This window comes from Gossypium arboreum, chromosome 10 (genome assembly GCF_025698485.1).
Source record: "Gossypium arboreum isolate Shixiya-1 chromosome 10, ASM2569848v2, whole genome shotgun sequence".
In the NCBI taxonomy this organism is placed as follows: domain Eukaryota; kingdom Viridiplantae; phylum Streptophyta; class Magnoliopsida; order Malvales; family Malvaceae; genus Gossypium; species Gossypium arboreum.
This window is the reverse complement of record NC_069079.1, coordinates 47,892,959-47,912,417: the sequence shown is the minus strand read 5'-3', so window position 1 is coordinate 47,912,417 and position 19,459 is coordinate 47,892,959. Positions and strand designations below refer to the sequence as shown.

General features: G+C 35.0%; 1 non-coding gene across 1 annotated transcript; it reads right to left on the bottom strand.

Moving 5' to 3' along the window:
• Window positions 1-6,270: 6,270 nt before the first annotated feature.
• Window positions 6,271-6,377, bottom strand: LOC128283398 (small nucleolar RNA R71). The gene has a single exon (XR_008273739.1). It is a non-coding gene; the product is annotated as a small nucleolar RNA R71 (small nucleolar RNA).
• Between the last annotated feature and the right edge of the window lie 13,082 nt (window positions 6,378-19,459).

Genomic DNA, 19,459 nt, shown 5'->3' with positions numbered 1-19,459 from the left:
ATGCTACACCGCACACATAGTGCCTTGAAGATTCACTCATGTATTGACATCCAAATCAGCACACATAGTGCCATTCAATTCCGCACACATAGTGCCATTCAAATCCGCACACTTAGTGCCAATGTTGACCCATTCTAATAAGACAATTTACTTAATTCAATTGGCATATACAACCACAATTATAAATATGTATATCACTCCAAAAGAATACCTAACAAAAGAAATTCTCTCATGATACTCTAGAGTCATTTATGTATAAATTAATCAACCTTAGAAATGCTTATGGACTTACCTTGTGTTGGATAAAACGGTTCCAAATCGGCTACTCGATGCTCTTCGCTTTGCCCTTGCTTGATTCCCCTCCTTTAAGTTCTTGAGCTTGATCAAATAAATTAACTAGTTTAACTGCCTTGCTAGTTATTTGTATCCAAATTTTAATGATTTTATATCATAAGGAACACATGGTAAAATTTGATCTTTCTACCTTATGCTTTTGAGTTATTCGGCTAACAACCGCATAATATCACATTACTATCAATAATCCAATCAATATTTTAATTATACATACATATATAACACATATATATATATATATTTGTATATACAGCAACCACCCTTGCTAATTACTCACATATATAGTCTAATAATTTTCATTACATTTTACAACCGTAATTGTTCAAGACATTAAAACTTCAACAAATATTCATCTATTAGCTCAAGGCCGGATGCATCATCACTTCCAAACATAACATTATCTCAAATATGTTTACATTCATATATATATATATATAATCATGAATCAAACTCAACTTATAAGCCAACATCACTCGTTTAGTCGATTATATACAATCAAAGATAATATCACAAATGTGTATACCTATATAGCCGAATGTGCAAGATTAAATTTAACATCACCTATATACTTAATTAGATGGCCGAATATACAATATCAAATATAATATCTTTTTTAATTCATTTAAAATCTATCAAGCCCATATTATTCTAATTTCATGAGTTCAACATCTTAATGCCCATTGTAATTACTCAAATAATTTCAAATACATCAATTAAGTCACTCAAACTATTTTGATTTAAAATCAGCAAACACACATATATCAAGCTATTTTAACCAAATTCTACTTATCACTTAAACTAATATATGCACTTAAACTTACTATGTTTTCATTATGCCTTTCACTCCCAAAACATAAAAATATCAATCTATTTCCTTCTTCCATGTCTCGGTCATCTACTCATATTACCACATAACATGAATTTTGCACTTCCTTATCCATCATGATTCATTCGGCTTTAACATTGACCCATTTCTCATAAAAATGAAATAACAAATAAAATGAACATTCCATTTTACCCCATATGGCCGAATGCACCAATTGTTACCCAACTAATAATTCAAGAAATTCAACCTCATAATAACCTCTACTTATTCAATATAACATGAAAACAACCTCTACTTCTATCTCTTGATATATGGCTTAGTGCCCAAACCTCCATAAAAGTTTGATTTTCTTGACATTGCTAAAATGTATTTAACAATTAGCTTAACATATATAAACAAAAGTTTAAACAACATTTCAAAACTTACCTCCAACTAGCAAAAAGGGTTGCCGAATTGCCTTAGTATAAATTTCCCTATCTCTTCCATTTTGTTTCGGTTTTGGGAGATGAAAAAAAAGATGAACACTTTCTCTCCCTTCCATTTCTTCTTTTATTATTTCAATTTATTTAGAATATTTTAATCATTTGCTAACAAAATATTATAATTAATTAGACTAAGTGGAGGGGCATTATTACTTGGCCGGCCACTTATTGTAATTTGGGCATATTGACATGCAAATCCAAGCTTTCACATTTTGTAATTTTTTTTGATCCTTACAAATTTACCTATCATATTTTTCTAAGTCTCTCAACTAAATCCTTTCAAGCAAAATTCACATTCCTAAGATAAAATTAAAACATCAAATTTTTATACAAGCACTAACACACATAAAAGATATGCAAATAAAATTTTAAATAAATTTTATGACTCGGTTTTGTGGTCCCAAAACCACATTCCGACTAGGGTCAAATTAGGGCTGTCACATTATTAGTCTTGAATAGGGATAATAACATAACTTAGGCATCTCTACGGAACAAGTTGAATGAATAAATCGTCCGATTCGGAGCCAAAATAACAAGTAAAGTCTAAGTGGATTTTTCGTTAGGTATTGTCTCAAGTCAATCGATTTTCCCAAAAGCAATTCCCCAAATCTTTTCTCTGTGCGTTCTTAGTTTAAATAATTAGTTAATTAAAACAAACCCATTTTATTCTTAGGCTAGATAATAAAAAGATAGTTACTACTAGTACTTTTGGTTCCCTTGGGTACGATATCCCGGTCTTGCCGTTACTATACTATTGATCGATAGGTGCGCTTACCTTTTCGTCGTGATAATAGTTAGTCTAGGTCTGATCTTCATTATAAATATTTATTACTTGTTACGAATCACTGCGATCAAAATCCCTTGTGGTGGTCTCCCCAATCACATGCTCGCGCTTTAGCGTTTAAGTGACCAAATTAGCGACCGCACGCCTATATGGCATCGATGATACCAATTTTCCAGCTTTTACCGTTTCATAATAGAAGTAGTGTGATTACACACCTTAATGAAGATGCACAAGAAGTCCTCGAGTCCAAAGCCTACATTCCATCAACATAGTACATTAGTTAATAACAATAGGATTAACATCCCTTCTCATACTTATCATAATTACTTCACTAATACTTGCCTTTATCGCACCAAAGAAAATTCCACCCTCAAACAAATACATGATCCTAATTACAAACTCCTTTAAAGATCACCTGCATTTCAAACGAATGTATTACTAACATAAACCACGCACATGAATCAAACCAAGCGCATCATCACTTACCAAAGATGTAAAACAAAAAATAAGAAAGGCAATAATAGGTTCACAATTCCAAAAGAAAGCCACCACAACAAGGCAAGACTAGCGCAGAACCTCCCCTAACAATCGCATGCCAGGAAAGAAAATATTACGAAGAGAACTAAAGATTCAGTACGGAGGAAAAAGGTGAACAAAACTAAATTAAAATAACAGCACTTACCACCACAATCAACAAAGAAGAATCACAAGAAAAAGTCAACACACAAAGGGTAATTGATGGGGGTAATATTTAGCCAACAAGGAGTAATGGCTCTTGAGAGAAGAGGAAAGAAAGAAAAGACGGACTCGACCACCCCAGGCTAAACCCAAAAGATTTAAAAGGTAAGGAGGCAACAGGTGTTCAGTCACAAAGGGAAACTGTTGAGAAAGGATGTGGGAGAGAAGTAGCGGTTTGGAGAGAAAACTAGAGTCGCACTCATTAACACCGAAGAGTACTTTCAAAACGAACACATAACTTGGCTTTAGAACAATAGAAAAAAGACCCCAAAGTGTCAAAAACCCGAAAGAAAGAAAAATAGGGAGGAAAGCGATGAAAGAAACAATAGCTAACTCAAATTCGGAAGCACAAATTCAGCACTAACAAGCCTATGACCGAATTTGCACACCAAGCTACCCACTTTCGGCATGACACTACCTCACACCCCAACCTCCCCTGTTTTCTCCTAAAATCTCTCCCCTTATCTCTCTCCCAAATCCCTCAAGCCACCAATTCAAACTCTTTTCAAATTCCCCCTAACAAGCAGCCACACACACCACTCTCCCTCAAACACTCCAACTAACAGATTTTCGGTCAACCCCAACCACCAACCTTGTGAGAGCAGCAAAATGTAACTCCTCTGTGCATAGGGTAGCTCAAACTCAAAACCCCTAGACACACCCACACGTCACTTACCATCAAGCTAATAGGCATTACATTGCCATGTTTTACTTATTTTAATTTAAGAGTCCATTAACAACATGCAATGGTTTATTCAACAAAAAGAAAAAAATTTTGCTAAAGCCTAGGTTTCAACCTAAGGTCTCTCACACTACTCAGGAAGTAAGCCAACATGCAACATAGCACGCAATTAAATTACAAAGAATTTGAAGTGTTACAATAGCAGTATTTAGCCTACCACAGCACAACCTACAATCAAGGCACGTGATGCTGCGAAAACACTCCTAACAATAACCGATGAAGAAAAGAAGAGATTAGAGAGGAGGAGTATTATAGCAAAGAAAAAAAAAAGAGAGACAGCACAACCGCGAATCCACACATAGATGATGGCAATAGAGAGGCTCGGCTATGGCCAAGAATTTGGCAATCTGAAAAGAAACCCAATTACCTTAATCAATGTAGGGAGAGATTCGGCTAGCAAAGCAGGGAACCCTTGAAGGAAGCTGAACCAGAAAAGAAGGAGGAGGAACAAGGATATACGGGACAAGTACGCAAAGAGGTGTTTTTGGCTTAGAACCAAATGAGAGAGTGTTAACAGGAATTCGAAAGAGGCTTCTGAGGGAAACAACGAATGCTCGATCAAGGAGAAGAATGATTGAGAGATAGAAGGGAAAGAAGGGTATTTGGTTTAAGGTTTGAAGAAGAATAGAAAAGAAAATACTCCAAGGCTCAATTCTGCCGCAACCTCAAAATGCAATGAATGACAAACAAAAACTGAAAAAAAAGGAAAGCAACCCAAAAACACATTTTTGGCACTTCCCTTGTCTAAGACAGAATTGGTACCAATGAGACTCCCATATTCGGCCAACTACTACCTTTCCCCCCTCTCCTTGATCCACTCCCCCTATCTCTCCACAAATCACTCCTCTTTTTCTTCACTTGATCGATTCAAACTCTTACAACTATTCCTCTGTCGTCCAACCACTAGAGTCCCAATGCTATCCAACCTCTCACATCGCTGTTTGCAAAAAGAAACTCCCTTGCATGCAATTGGACTCGAACTCTAGTCCTTTAGTACTAGAAACACGCAATTTTCCACTAAACCAGTAGGCTTCTTGTGACATGCAACCCTCTCACAAATTTAAAAAGCCTACTATCAAAAGACAAGGATTACACAAGTAGAAGTACAAAAATTTTTTCAAGCCAAAGCTTGAACCCATGACTTCCCAGATACTCCCATAGCACTAAACCACTAAGTCAGACATACATCCACGACATAAACACATAGAAATAATTTTAATAGGGGATTTTGGGATTTAGGGCGTTACATAAACAGTTGTTTTTTTGATTAGTTATTAATTGTGGTACTAATGCTTGGAAGTTGGTATATTTTGGTTTGATTTGAGATGATGATATAGTATGTTATGTGACTTGAAATAGAGGATAAGTTAATGAGTTAATGCATTTGGAAATTAGGTAAGTTGTAATGATTTTGGTATAATTATTTGGTATATTTGACTATGAAATTGAGTGGTTGAAATGGTTGTGAATAGATGGCATGATATGTGTATGAATTGGCATGTTTTTGGCTACCTATTTATGTGTTAAAATGATACCATTTTGATGCCTAGGTGAGCATGAGAAAAAGGGTGGCAAATTGGCTTTGCAAATGGCCTATTTTTGTCTACATAGGCAGAGGCACGAGTGTGTGTCTCAGCCGTGTGCGACACGCGGTCATGCTACACGGCCATGTGTCCCCTAGGGTACCCTTCGAATTAAATTTAGTATACCCTATAGGTTTGGCACGACTTAGACACATGAGAGTGTTTACTGGCCATGTGTGGCACACGGGCTAGCATATGGGCGTGTGGTAGGCCGTGTGACCCAAGTCAATAACCTCTTCAGTTTTCCCACAGGCGTGTCCTCGGCTGTGTGGTACAAGTCAGTATGTATGCCTTTTTTTCACACGGCCTACGACATAGGTGTGTCTAATAACCATGTGAGGCACACGGCCTATTCATACGGGCATGTAACCCTTAAATGTTTGAAAATTTTCTAACTCTCCTAAAGTTTGCAAATGTTATTGGTTTAGTCCCGAACCACTTCTAAGCATGTTTTAAGGTCTCGTAGGACCTTACAAGGGACAATGTGTTTGATATGAATGGTTTTGATTATGATTGTATATATGTATGTGAATTATGTGTATTATCCGGTAGTGCTTCGTAACCCTATTCTGGCGTCGGATACGGGTTAGGGTTGTTACAAGGGTGTTCTTAAAGACGCCCTGAGACTCAATTTATTTCCTTACTCATTGCAAGATCGTGCTAGAGCATGGTTGAATGCTTTATTGTCAGGAACGGTGGCATCTTGGAATGAACTTTGTCAAAGGTTTTTGTTGCAATACAACCCTCCAAACATGAATGCCAAATTGAGGAATGATATTACATCTTTTTGGCAATCTGACGATGAGACATTGTCTGAAGCTTGGGAGTGATTCAATGAATTGATTGAAAAGTGCCCGATGCATAGTTTCCAACATTGGACGCAAATGGAAATGTTTTATAATAGACTAAATGGATATACACAACTGGTAGTTAATGTATCTGCCAATAAGACTTTGCTATATAAATTGTATAATGAGGTATATGAGATTCTGGAAATGATAGCTAACAATGATTATCAATATCCAGCTACAAGAGTGGGTACTGGCAAAAGAGTTACTAGAGCTATGGAGCTTGTTATGATCACTTCATTAACAGCTCAGGTATCACCCCTAACTAATATGATTAAAACATTGAAGAGGCCAGCTATAGTGTAAGAAATGAAAGGAGCAGAATTAACATGTGTTTATTGTGGGAAAAATCATGTTTTTGATGAATGCCCATCAAACCCGGACTCAATATGTTACATGGGAAATTTCAATCGAAACAATAGCCCATATTCTAGTACATACAATCTAGGATGGAAACAACATCCTAATTTCAGTTGGAGAAATCAAATAGTGGGAAATTCCAGTAATGTTGTTCAACAGAATGTCAGAAGTGCACCACCTAGATACAATCAACCTATACCACGGCAAAATGGTTAGCAAATTTCATCGTCATCTTCATCTATGGAAGCTCTATTAAAGGAATACATGGCCAAGAATGAGTTGCAATACATAGTCAAGTTGCATCTTTAAGATTTTTAAAAAAACCAAGTGGGATAAATTTATAATGCATTAAGCTCAAGACCGTAAGGAGCATTGCCTAGTGACACTGAAAATTTAAGATCTCAAGGGAATGAACATTGCAAGGCCATTGATAACTCTTGAAAAGAGTTATATTTCAAACCTTTAAACTGAAGTATTTGCTTGTAATTAAGAAAATATGTTTGCATTTTAGACTTATTATTAGAGCATTGCATACTAAAATTTGTACTGTGTCTCAATTGAAAATTTATGTTGCTTTGAATTGCTAGAAAGAGGTTTGGTAATCTTTGATTGTAGGTGCATGTATGAAGCAAGAAAAGAAAAGCAAAAAAAAAAGAACGAAGGATGTGAAATATTGCCATGGCAAGTGGTGAGACAGATTCCCAACAAAAATGCCATGGCAACTCCAAGAAGATGACGCAGTAGTCAATCCACGTCACTCTCAGCCAGCTGTACGTGTACCAGATAAATCACCCTAAAAAGAGGAGTAAAAAATTTGTGCTAAAAGGGATGGATATAACCTATAAAAAGAGGAGAGAGGAGAGAAAAAGAGGATACATGAATTGTGAGGACAAAAAGAAAAGAAAGAGAGCAGTTACTCTCTTTGCAACAAAATTTGATGGAGTAATTTAGAGAGAAGAAGAAGGGAGATCACAGACGCGAAATAGGGGAAGAGAAAGCTGGCCTGGGTTTTACGCAGAATCTAGATAAGAAGTTAGAGTGTAGCAAGAACTTCCTACAGTTCTACCTTTGTTCTATTTTCTTGGTGTTGAATTCTATGATTCGTGAAACTTGAAATATGTTCATGAATGATTTTTCTTTTTGGATTTCATTGCTCAACCCATGTGTAACACCCCTAACCCGTATCCATCGCCGGAATAGGGTTACGAGGCGTTACCGGATAATACACTTCATTCACAAATATTTAGACATTCATACTCACAATCCATTCATATCAATCACAATGTCCCTTATAAGGTCCTATGAGACCTTAAAACATGCTTAGAAATGGTTTGGGACTAAACACGCTCGTGTGAACAGGCACACGGCCGCCAGACACGCCTGTGTCACAAACTGTGTGAAAAAAAGGCATACATACTGAATTGTACCACAGGGCTGAGGACACACCCATGTGCCAGGCCATGTGAAATCTAAGGTGGTTATTGACTTGGGTCACGCGACCGACCATATGCGCATGTGCCAGGCCGTGTGCCACGCACGGCCAGTAAACAGGCCCGTGTGTCTAGACTATGTCAAAACTGTAGGGTATACAGACTCTAATTCGAAGGGTACCCCAAGGGACACACGGTCGTGTAACATAACCGTGTGTCGAACACGACTGAGACACATGCCCATGTCTCTCCCCGTGTAGACAAAAATTGGCCATTTGCAAAGCCAACTTGCAACCCTAACCAAAAGCATACATAGTAGCCAAATAGTACCATTTCAATACATCTTAAAGTGACCAAAAACCTACCAATTCATACACATATCATGCCATCTATTTACAACCATATCCACTACTCAATTCCACAACCAAAACATACCATTTCACTATACCAAAAATGTCAAACATACATAACTACTAAATGCATTTATCCATCAACTAATTACCTATTTCATACTTCAACATATACCATACAGTCATCCCAAATCAAACCACAATATGCTAGCTTCCAAGCATAAGTACATCAATTAACATCTAATCAAACGCATAACTTAAGCCAACATATAAGGCATTATATACATCATATAATTAACTTATCAAACACATAACTTAAGCCAACTTAAATGGCCAAACTCACACCAACATTTACAAGCCAAATTACATGGCTAAAATCACAACTCAAAACATATCAAGATGACTCTAGCCTATACATGCCATATTCTTTATATTCAAAGCTTCTAAAAATACCAACGAGATGATCGATAGTACGATGATGTTTCCCGACGATCCCTGAGTCTGAGCTAGCTTCGATGATCTATAAAAGCATGGAAAGAACACATAAAGTTAGCTTTAAAAGCTGAGTAAGCCATACACAAATAAATCATTTTATGAATCAATATCATTACCATCAATTAAGCAAGATGTGAATAAGAAAAATTAAATACATATTCAAGATCACAAATCTTTCTATTAATCAATATATACTTCTCAAACATATCAATTCATCAATTACCTTCTCTTCTCAAGGCTCATATGAATTTCGTACATACTTGAACCAGTTAGCTCATTCACATATTCTTTTTCAACTTGACATTGCCCGTTGAACCGTTCAATATCATTAAGGATACTTAGAAATTACATAAGCTCATACAATGTCATATCTCAGATATGGTATTACATGTTAACACATATTGATGCCACTGTCCTAGACAGGGTCTTACACGAAATCGATTAACGATGCCAATGTCCCAGACATGATCTTATACGTAATTTCAATACAATGCCAATGATCCAAACATGGTCTTACATGTAATCACATCTCGATAACCTAATGTCATGACATATGTATTCTATACTATTCCTAAGGTTCGTACGAGACTTTCAGATGTCAAAACTTTGTCGATTCTAGCTCGTAAGTGTTCATTCAACATTTATATCAATTCAATGGCAAGTAAACACATATAATTCAATTTAAAAGCATTCAATTGTATATGAACATACCTCGTAGTCGGAATAAACGGAAGGACCGACTATTCGATAACTTTTGTTTTCCTCCGATTTAAATCTAATTTTTTTCGTTCTTGATCTATATACATTCAAAATTAATCTTTTTATTCATAAATACATTCAATTTCATCCTCAAACACATATTTGGGCATTTTTTCACTTTAGCCCTTAAAATTACACATTTATTCAATTTAGTCTATATTTCATAAATACACAAAATTCACAAAATTTGACAAAATTCATGCTTAGCCAAATTCTCTATAGGTCCCTAGCAGCCCATATTTTTCATTTATTTCACAATTTAATCCCTCAATTTACACTTTTAACAATTTAATCCTATTTAAGCATTTTCACTAAAAATCACTTTACAAAACATAGATATCTATCATCAAGCTTTAATAATTCATCACCAAACATTCAAAAACACATGAACTCATCAACGAAAACTTACAAAATCACCAAAAAGTTTAGAAATTAAGGTACGGGCTAGCTAATACTCAAAGCAACGATCACAAAAACTTAGAAATCATCAAAAACTAAGCAAAAACACATACCTAATAAGCTATCAAACTGTCGAATTTAAACAAGCTTCATGCCCTAGCTTTTCTTCTCCATTTTCGATTGTAAACAAAGATGAATGAACCTATTTTAACTTTTTTTTATTTAATTTAACTTAATTACAAAATAACATAATTACCCTTAATAATTAAACATTAAAATTCCACTAACTATAGGCATAATTGTCCATCCATTATTCAAATAGCTTAATAACATCATAAGGACCTCACATTTAATCAACCATAGCAACTTGCCACCTTTACATATAGAACGTAAGTTTTGCATTTTATGCGTTGTAGTCCTTTAGTCAAATTAACCACTTAAAAGATCAAATTAGCACACAAAACTTTCACACATACATATTCATATGCTCCAAACACCAAAAATAATATTAAAATAATTTTACAACCTCGAATTCATGGTTCCGAAACCACTATTCCAATTTAGCTAAAACCGGGTTGTTACACCATGAGCTAATTATCTTCAGGTTGAAATTATTTTGGTGAATATTGGATTAACTATAATACCCATGATATTCTTGTGATTAAATTTACTGTTTCATTCGATTCTTATTATTTGGGATGCAGTAAGCTCTAGACATAGTTGATTGCATGTTAATAATTTAGATGGATTTGAATCTGGAAGGATTAAATACATCAGATCATTAATCGATTAATACATGTGAATACTCAAAAGAATATTTGCAGCACTCTAGACATAGAAGATGTAATCTGTACAGCTATAGAACAATAGTTGGATTATCATATGTGAGTCTTGTAGACGTACACAGACTCTGAATAATAATCAAAGTTTAACTCTCGAAAGAAGTAGACTGCAATAGTAAATATTTGAGCAGTAGTTTAGTCATAATTTTTCCATGGCATTATTATGTTATGAAAATATTCCCTGAGTAATTCCAACCTTTATCATTCAAAAGTAGAAATACTCTCTGCTTGATCTTTGTGAATTTCCGTGACATTTGAATTATTTGATCATTTTTCAGTTATATTAGTTCATTCATCAATTCCTTTCACCAACTTATACTTTGTTTCTTTTGCACAATATCATTCTTTAAATCTTCAGTAATACTTACTAATTCGAATCAACTTCCAATCCCTGTGGAGATAATACTCACTCATCATTATATTACTTGAATCAATGTGTACACTTGCAAATTTGCATTATTTACATGCAACAACCATTACCCTCAAAAGTGGTACTCAGCTACTTGGAGTTGTTAACGATACCACTGTTGAAGAAGATAGCTCAAAATTCACAGATAAAGTGAATTCAGAACCAATAGTGGAGCAATCTACAATTGAGAAGAGCAAACAAAAAATGAAGTAGGATCAGGTCATGTTGCCAATAAGAAAGCCATGGCAAAACAAACTTAACAAGTTGAAGGAAGGCCACCACCACCACCTTTTCCTCTATGATTTCGAAAGTCGGAGAAAGATTTTCAATTCAAAAAATTCTTAGATGTCCTGAAGCAACTTCATATCAACATACCACTAGTGCAAGAATTGGAGCAAATGCCCAATTACTTAAAGTTCATGACGGACATATTGTCAAAGAAGCACAGACTAGGGGAATTTGAAACTATTGCTCTCACTAAAGGGTGTACAACAATGTTGATGAACAAATTACCACCGAAATTAAAGGACCCAAGGAGTTTTAGTATTCCTTGCTCAATTGGAAATCATTATGTAGGCAAGGCATTATGTGATTTAGGTGCAATCATAAATTTAATGTCTATGTCTATTTTTAGGAAATTAGGAATTGGGAAGGCAGACCTACATCTGTAACATCCCAAAAATCATGGGTTAGTATACTCTGGTTTATTTTGAAATTTTTTCCATAAACCCTAGTACGTGACATGCCTTGTTTATAAAATAAATATTGCAAAAACATTGAAAGAATGAGGAAAAATCCTAATGGTTGAAAGAAATATGAGAAATCAATGAAATTAAATGAGATCCCAAGTTCGAATCCTTTCCCTTGCGAAATAATTAAATTTTACAAAATCCTTTATTTTTTTAATATGTGTGACATCCATACCCTTGAACCCTAAGTATAAATACAAATTTCTATTGTAATTTTCAAACTTTAATTCAATTTTACCCTACCCTAGCCGTTCACCCTCTTCCTCTCATATTTTCTCTTTAATTTTCTTTCTTTCTCTCATTGTTGTCGTCGCCTACACCTATCATTTTACCATTTCTTTCTTCTTCTTTTGTATCAAGATTGTACACCATATTATTTAATATATTGATTCCATTTATCCTGATCTAAATCAGCCCCAAATCTAAAATCTTGAGCCCCGAGATCGTTCCTGAACATTGCCAAGAAAGTGTCATTGTCGTTTCTCTCAACTAGCTTGGGTAAGATCTCTTTTCTCTTAAATTCCTTAACTAATATTGTTAATTAAAAACCAAAATTTATAGATATATAATTTGAGGGACTTTAAATGATTTCAAATGTATTTTTTTATATTTTAAAAAGATCTCAAAACATTTTAAAATTCAGCTCCAATTTTTTCCACCATGGGTGGTAGTGTGTGCGCCTATGAGTTATTTTGTTTCTTGTGTCTTGCCCATATTTTTCCAGCATTAAATTATGTTCTTGAACCCTTATAATCAGCCTTTAATCACATGTTAATTAGGTAGAGACGTTCTTGATCAATTAGCTAATTGAATTCCACAAATCCTGATGCGTAAGTACAATTAAGGATAACTAGTTTGTTATTTAGACATAGTTGTTAGGTAAAGGTTTTAAATTGATTAAATGAAAGAATTTAATAATTAATTAGATAAATATTTTCCAGTATATTATTGATTTAGGTTCTGACCCAAATACCCCAAATCATCCGTAAAGGCAAAGAACAATTGTACGTACAGTTTGCATCGATACAATGTAAGGAATCTAACTAGTTTGGATTCATAAAATAGTTATAATTTCAACGATTGGTTTGAAATCATAAGTGGGTGGTTGGGGGATGGTTTAATGTTAAATTAATTTAATTTATACTTAATTTTGGTTTAGGTTTGTTTAAGGAATTATTAAGGAAAATTGGAAGATTCGCTAGTGCGCTACGAGGAAGCGAAAAATAAGGGTGGGTCCTAAACTCATAAAATTATTTGAAAATATTAAATATCATGCTATATTTTATAAATTATCTTACTTATTGGATTGGCTTAATGGCGAAATTATTGATTTTGTGAGTGGTCAAACTAGGTATGTTTCGAGTTTCGTAACTCGAGTTATGATTTATTCAGTGAACATGACGCAGGAGAGACAGCTTGACCAAATTGGAGTAAATAGTGAAATTAAAAATAGATATACTTGAGTTATTTTGTAAACATATTAGATTCCTTAATTATTATTTATATACTTACTTACTAAGCTATAAGCTTACTTTCTTTTCTCTCTTCTGTCTTATAGTGTCATCCAGCAAGCACAGGAGTTAGAGATTGTTGAAGATCTACCCGCACTATCAGTACTTTTGGTATTAGAACTAAACATTTTGAATTATGGCATGTATAGTAGGCTTAGTTATTTTATTACATGTCATAATTGCCTAGGTATAAACTTTTAGTTACAGTATTTGTCAAATTATTTTGTACAAAGCCATTGAAATTGGCTAATATTGTTAAAGGCATATGTTATAATAATTCATGATCTAATTGGATGCCATATTTTTGTCTCGGTTTTATTTAATGGTATGTATTATGATCTGGTAATACATCATACCTTGTTCCGGCGTCGAATACGGGTAAGGGGTGTTACACCACTTCTATTCAGGGACCATCACAAGCTGTAGCAAACCTGAAGGCACTTGCTGTTCAGCTTTAACTTGCTGACATTCTAGGCATTTCGACACAAATTCAAAAATATCTATTTTCATGTCGTTCCACCAGTACATTTTCTTCAAATCGTTGTACATCTTGGTACTTCCCGGGTGAATTGACAAACGACTGTTATGTGCTTCTTGCAAACTTTTTCGAATGAGTTCATTGTTTTTGGGTACACAAACCCTATCTCTAAACATAAAAAATCCATCAAAACCAATCCGAAAATCTAATTCAATACCTGACTCACATTGAGTTCTTTTAGCTTGCAAGTCATCATCACTAGTTTGAGCATCATAGATTTCATGAAGGAATGTCGGCCTAGCCTCTAGCTCAAAAAGATTGAACCATCATCAAGCAATGCCAAATGAGTATCCATGGCCCTTAATGCAAACAAGGATTTTCTGCTTAACGCGTCAGCGACCACATTCGCCTTTCCCGGGTGATAGTCAATGATCAACTCGTAATCCTTGATTAACTCTAGCCACCTCTGCTGCCTTAAATTTAATTCCTTTTGAGTAATCAAATACTTCAAACTTTTGTGGTCAGTGAATATGCGGCAAGTCTCACCATATAAATAATGCCTCCAAATTTTCAAAGCAAAAACGATGGCGGCAAGTTCTAGGTCGTGTGTAGGATAGTTCTTCTCATATGGCTTCAACTGTCGTGAAGCATAGGCTATTACCTTGCCATCTTGCATAAGTACACAACCCAGTCCATTTAAGGATGCATCATTGTAGACCACAAATTCTTTTCCCGGTTCAGGTAGCACTAAAACAGGAGCTTCAGTTAATAGTGCCTTTAACTTCTCAAAACTTTGCTGACACTTCTCTGTCCATTCAAACTTAACGTCTTTATATGGTAACTTCGTCATTGGAGTCGCTATCATAGAAAATTATTTCACAAACTGTAACACCCCTAACCCGTATCCCAAGTCGGAACAGGGTTTGAGGCATTACCGTACTTACGTCATAACATTTAAACACATTCGAATCATACATTTTGCATATAATTTAGAACCTTTATCATTCAGAATCATATTGTCCCTTACTAGGCTCATCACAGCCTTAAAACATCCTCGAAAGAGGTTCGGGACTAAACAGATGACATTTGAAACCTTTTGGAGACTTAGAAAATTTTCATCTCTGCAGGGGTCACACGCCCGTGTACCCCGGCTGTATGCCTCACATGGGCACCAGACATACCCATGTGATCTAGCCATGCTAAAACAGAGTATACATACTGACATTCACCCACGGCCAACAGACACGCCCGTGTGCTATGGCTATGTGATACTTAGCTAGCTACTGACTAATGCCCACGGCCATATGACACGCCCATATGTCTTAACCATGCGGTCTTAGGAGGTTACTACTTTGCATACACAGCCACAAGGCACGCCCGTGTGCCCTGACCGTGTGGCACAATGCAGGCTTGGTTTAAGCCAAAATTGCCCCCCCCTTTTGGGTCATTCCTACAAGCAACATAAAACAACATTTATACCAAAATTTTCAGCCAATTCAATGCTCAAAACATGCTTTATTATAACTAAATCATCATCATTCAATAACTTATTCAAATCCATACCAAAACTAAGCACAAACATATCATTTGCTAGCCAACTCTCATGGCATAAGATATATACAGATCAAAACTTAAATACATAAACATTCTAGTCTATACATGCCATATACCAAGCCCCAAAGTGTAAAAAATACTGAAAATCAATAGCAGGATACTGTGATGCAATCTCTGTTGACTTCCAACCCGAGCAAACTTCCGAAACACTACAAAACATAGAAAAATAACACAAAGTAAGCTTCACAGCTTAGTAAGTTCGTAATTCAAAGAAATAAAGCTTATAACTTCAATTTATAAGCATAAACCATTTAAGTCAATCCAACATGTCTTGGCTTTAGCCCAAAACAACATTAGCTTTTAAATTTTTATTATCACATGAACTAGAAAATTATCATAAAGCATTACGACCTGAGTTTACATTACTTATGTGTATTCAAATATAAAGAACATAGCTAAATATCTTTAAATCATCCAAAAACTTATTCTTTTCCATGCTTTCAATAGAAATTCAAATCTAAGAATTTTCCAATCTTTACCCTTTTCTCATAACCATTAAGCCACAATTTAATGAGTAAAAATAGAGCATATCTCAACTCATTTTGACCCAAAAACCTAACATGTGATCATCAACCAAATTTATTATTCAATCATTATTCATTCCACAATGATCATGAACTCACCATTTTCATAGATTCAATACTCAATTGAATTTGTGTACATACCTGTACCATATTGTACCAATTTCCGTAGATACCTGTACCATCTCGTACCAATTTCCGTAGATACCTGTACCATCTCGTACCAATCTCATACTCAATCACATATTTCATTTACCCGTTGAATATTCAATGTATCGCACACTAGATGCCATACCCGATACCTTGCACACTAAGTGTCGTTCTGGATGTTTCGCACACTAAGTGCCATCCTCGTTACCTCACACACTAAGTGCCATTCTGGATGTATTGCACACTAAGTGCCATCCCCGATACTTCGCACGTTAAGTGCCACATATAATTATTCAATGTATTACTTAACAAAGTAATAGTCATGAATATATCATTTGTACAATTTCAACACATTAAATATTCAAATATAATAATACTTAATGCATATGAACTTACCTCAATCGTCAAAACGTTGAAATGGATCGATTAGTTTGAAACTTTTTTTCCCTCGATATAGACTCGTACGAGGCTTAACTTGATCTAATCAATCAAATTCAGCTATTTCAATTCATATTCTATTCATTTTAACTCAATTTCATATGTTTGTAAAATTACTATTTTACCCCTAAAATTTTACACTTTTACAATTTAGTCCTTATCACATAAAATCAAAATTTCATGAAATTAAACACGAACCCAAGCTAGCCAAATTTTCAATATATTAGTATCAGCCAATATTTTCAATTTATTACACATAGTAACCACTAAATTTCCACATTTCACAATTTAATCCAAAATTGACATTTTTACCAAAATTTATTTTACAACACTTGTACATTTAAGAACAATGATTTATTTTCCCGCATCAACTAACAGAATACTCATGCATTCAACAATGGCAACATTCAAATACTTTAGCAGTTTTGAAATTGGAGATACGGGCTAGCTAGAACACAAAGCAACAATCTCAAAAACGTAAAAATTATTAAAAACAGGAATCAAAAACCATACCATGCAATCCAATTTCCATGGCCAAATGTAAAAGCTTTCATGGCTGCCATTCTTTCTAAATTTTCAGTTGCCAAAATGATAGTGGAAGATGATACATAATTTGTTTTATTCATTTTAACATTAATTTCCAATTTACTATTTTAACCTTTTAATTTAAAACAAATTTCAACAATACCAACTCCCATAAATGTCCACTAACACTTAAATGGTATAATTACAACATAAGTGCCTCCACTTTAATCAATCATAGCTATTAGACACCTTAACTAATAGGATACAAGTTTTATGTTTTACGCGATTTAGTCCTTTTTGCTTAATTAACTATTGAAACGATAAAATTTTTCAACGAAACTTTAATACCATCTTATTGCCACTCCTTAAATATTTATAAAAATATTTACGACCTGGTTTATAGAAAGGAGGTCCCCAATACCTCATTTTCTAATCCCATTTAACCTTAGGGTCATACCACTTGAACTTAATAAACCGTTCATAAAACAAAAAAAAAATCACAATATCAAAAACATTTTTAAAATCACAATTAACTCGTAAATATTAAATATAATATTTACAAACCTACTCGTCGGATTTGGTGGCTTCGAAACCACTGTTTCGATTAACCCTAAAAATGGGATGTTACACAAACCTCCGATAGTAACCGGCTAAGCCCAAAAAGCTCTTAACCTCGGTTACATTCTTTGGTGGTTTCCATTTGACGATAGCAGAAATCTTACTTGGGTTGACTCGGATGCCTTCACCTGAAACAATATGACCCAAAAATCCAACTTCCTGAAGCCAAAACTCACTCTTGCTAAACTTAGCATACAGGTGCTTTTCTCGCAAAGTCTGCAACATAATTCTCAAGTGCTTTGCATGTTCTGGCTCATCTTTAGAATAAATCAAGATGTCGTCAATGAACACAACGAAAACTTATCCAAATATGGCCAGAAGATCAAATTCATTAGATCCATGAATACGACCGGTGCATTCGTTAACCCAAACAGCATGAAGAGAAATTCATAATGACTGTACCTCGTTCTGAAAGTTGTCTTAGGTACATCTGATTCTTTAACTCGCAGCTGATAATTGCCAAACATCAAGTCTATCTTAGAGAACACGGTGGCTCCTCTCAACTGATCGAATAAATCATAAATCCTTGGTAAAGGATACTTATTCTTGATAGTTACCTTGTTCAGTTGGCAGTAATCTATGCATAACCTAATCGAACCATCTTTCTTCCTTACAAATAGAACGAGAGCACCCCAAGGTGAAAAGCTCAGCCTTACAAAACCTTTATCCGTCAGCTCTTGCAACTGTGCTTTCAACTCACTCAGTTCATTTGGTGCCATCCTATATGGAGCAATTGAAATAGGAGTTGTCCTTGGTACCAGCTCAATACCAAATTCTATTTCCCTCTCAGGAGGTAATCCGGGTAATTCTTCTGGAAATACATCTGGGTACTCATATACTATAGGCACAAACTCAATCTTCAACTCTGTTTCCTTAATGTTCAATACAAATGCACGATAGGTTTCATACCTTTTTCTCATATATCTCTGAGCAACCATTGCCGTGATCACAACCGACGGCAAACCCAACTCTCTTGAATCGACCCGTAGAATCTCACCATCCAGGCATTTTGATTTAATATACTTACTACCGCAATTTACAATTACATCATGCAGGGCTAACCAATCCATACCAAGTATTACATCAAATTCATCAAATGGTAACAACATAAGGCTAGCCGGAAGACAATGACCTTAAATCGTCAAAGGACAATTCTTATAGACTTTATTAATCAGGACTGATTTGCCTAGTGGGTTCGACACTTTAATAATAAATTCTGTAGGTTCAATGCGTATGTTTATTCTAGACTCCAATCTCATGCAAATATATGAATGCGTAGACCCCGGGTCAATTAAAGTAATAACACTTGTATTAAAAAGGGAAAAAGTACCTGTAATAACATCAGGAGTAGAGGCTTTCTTTCGAGCGAGTATCGCATACGTTCTTGCCGGGGCTCAAACCTCTAATTTTGCAGCGTCTTTAGTCTCAACTCGACTGCCACTAGCACTCCCAGG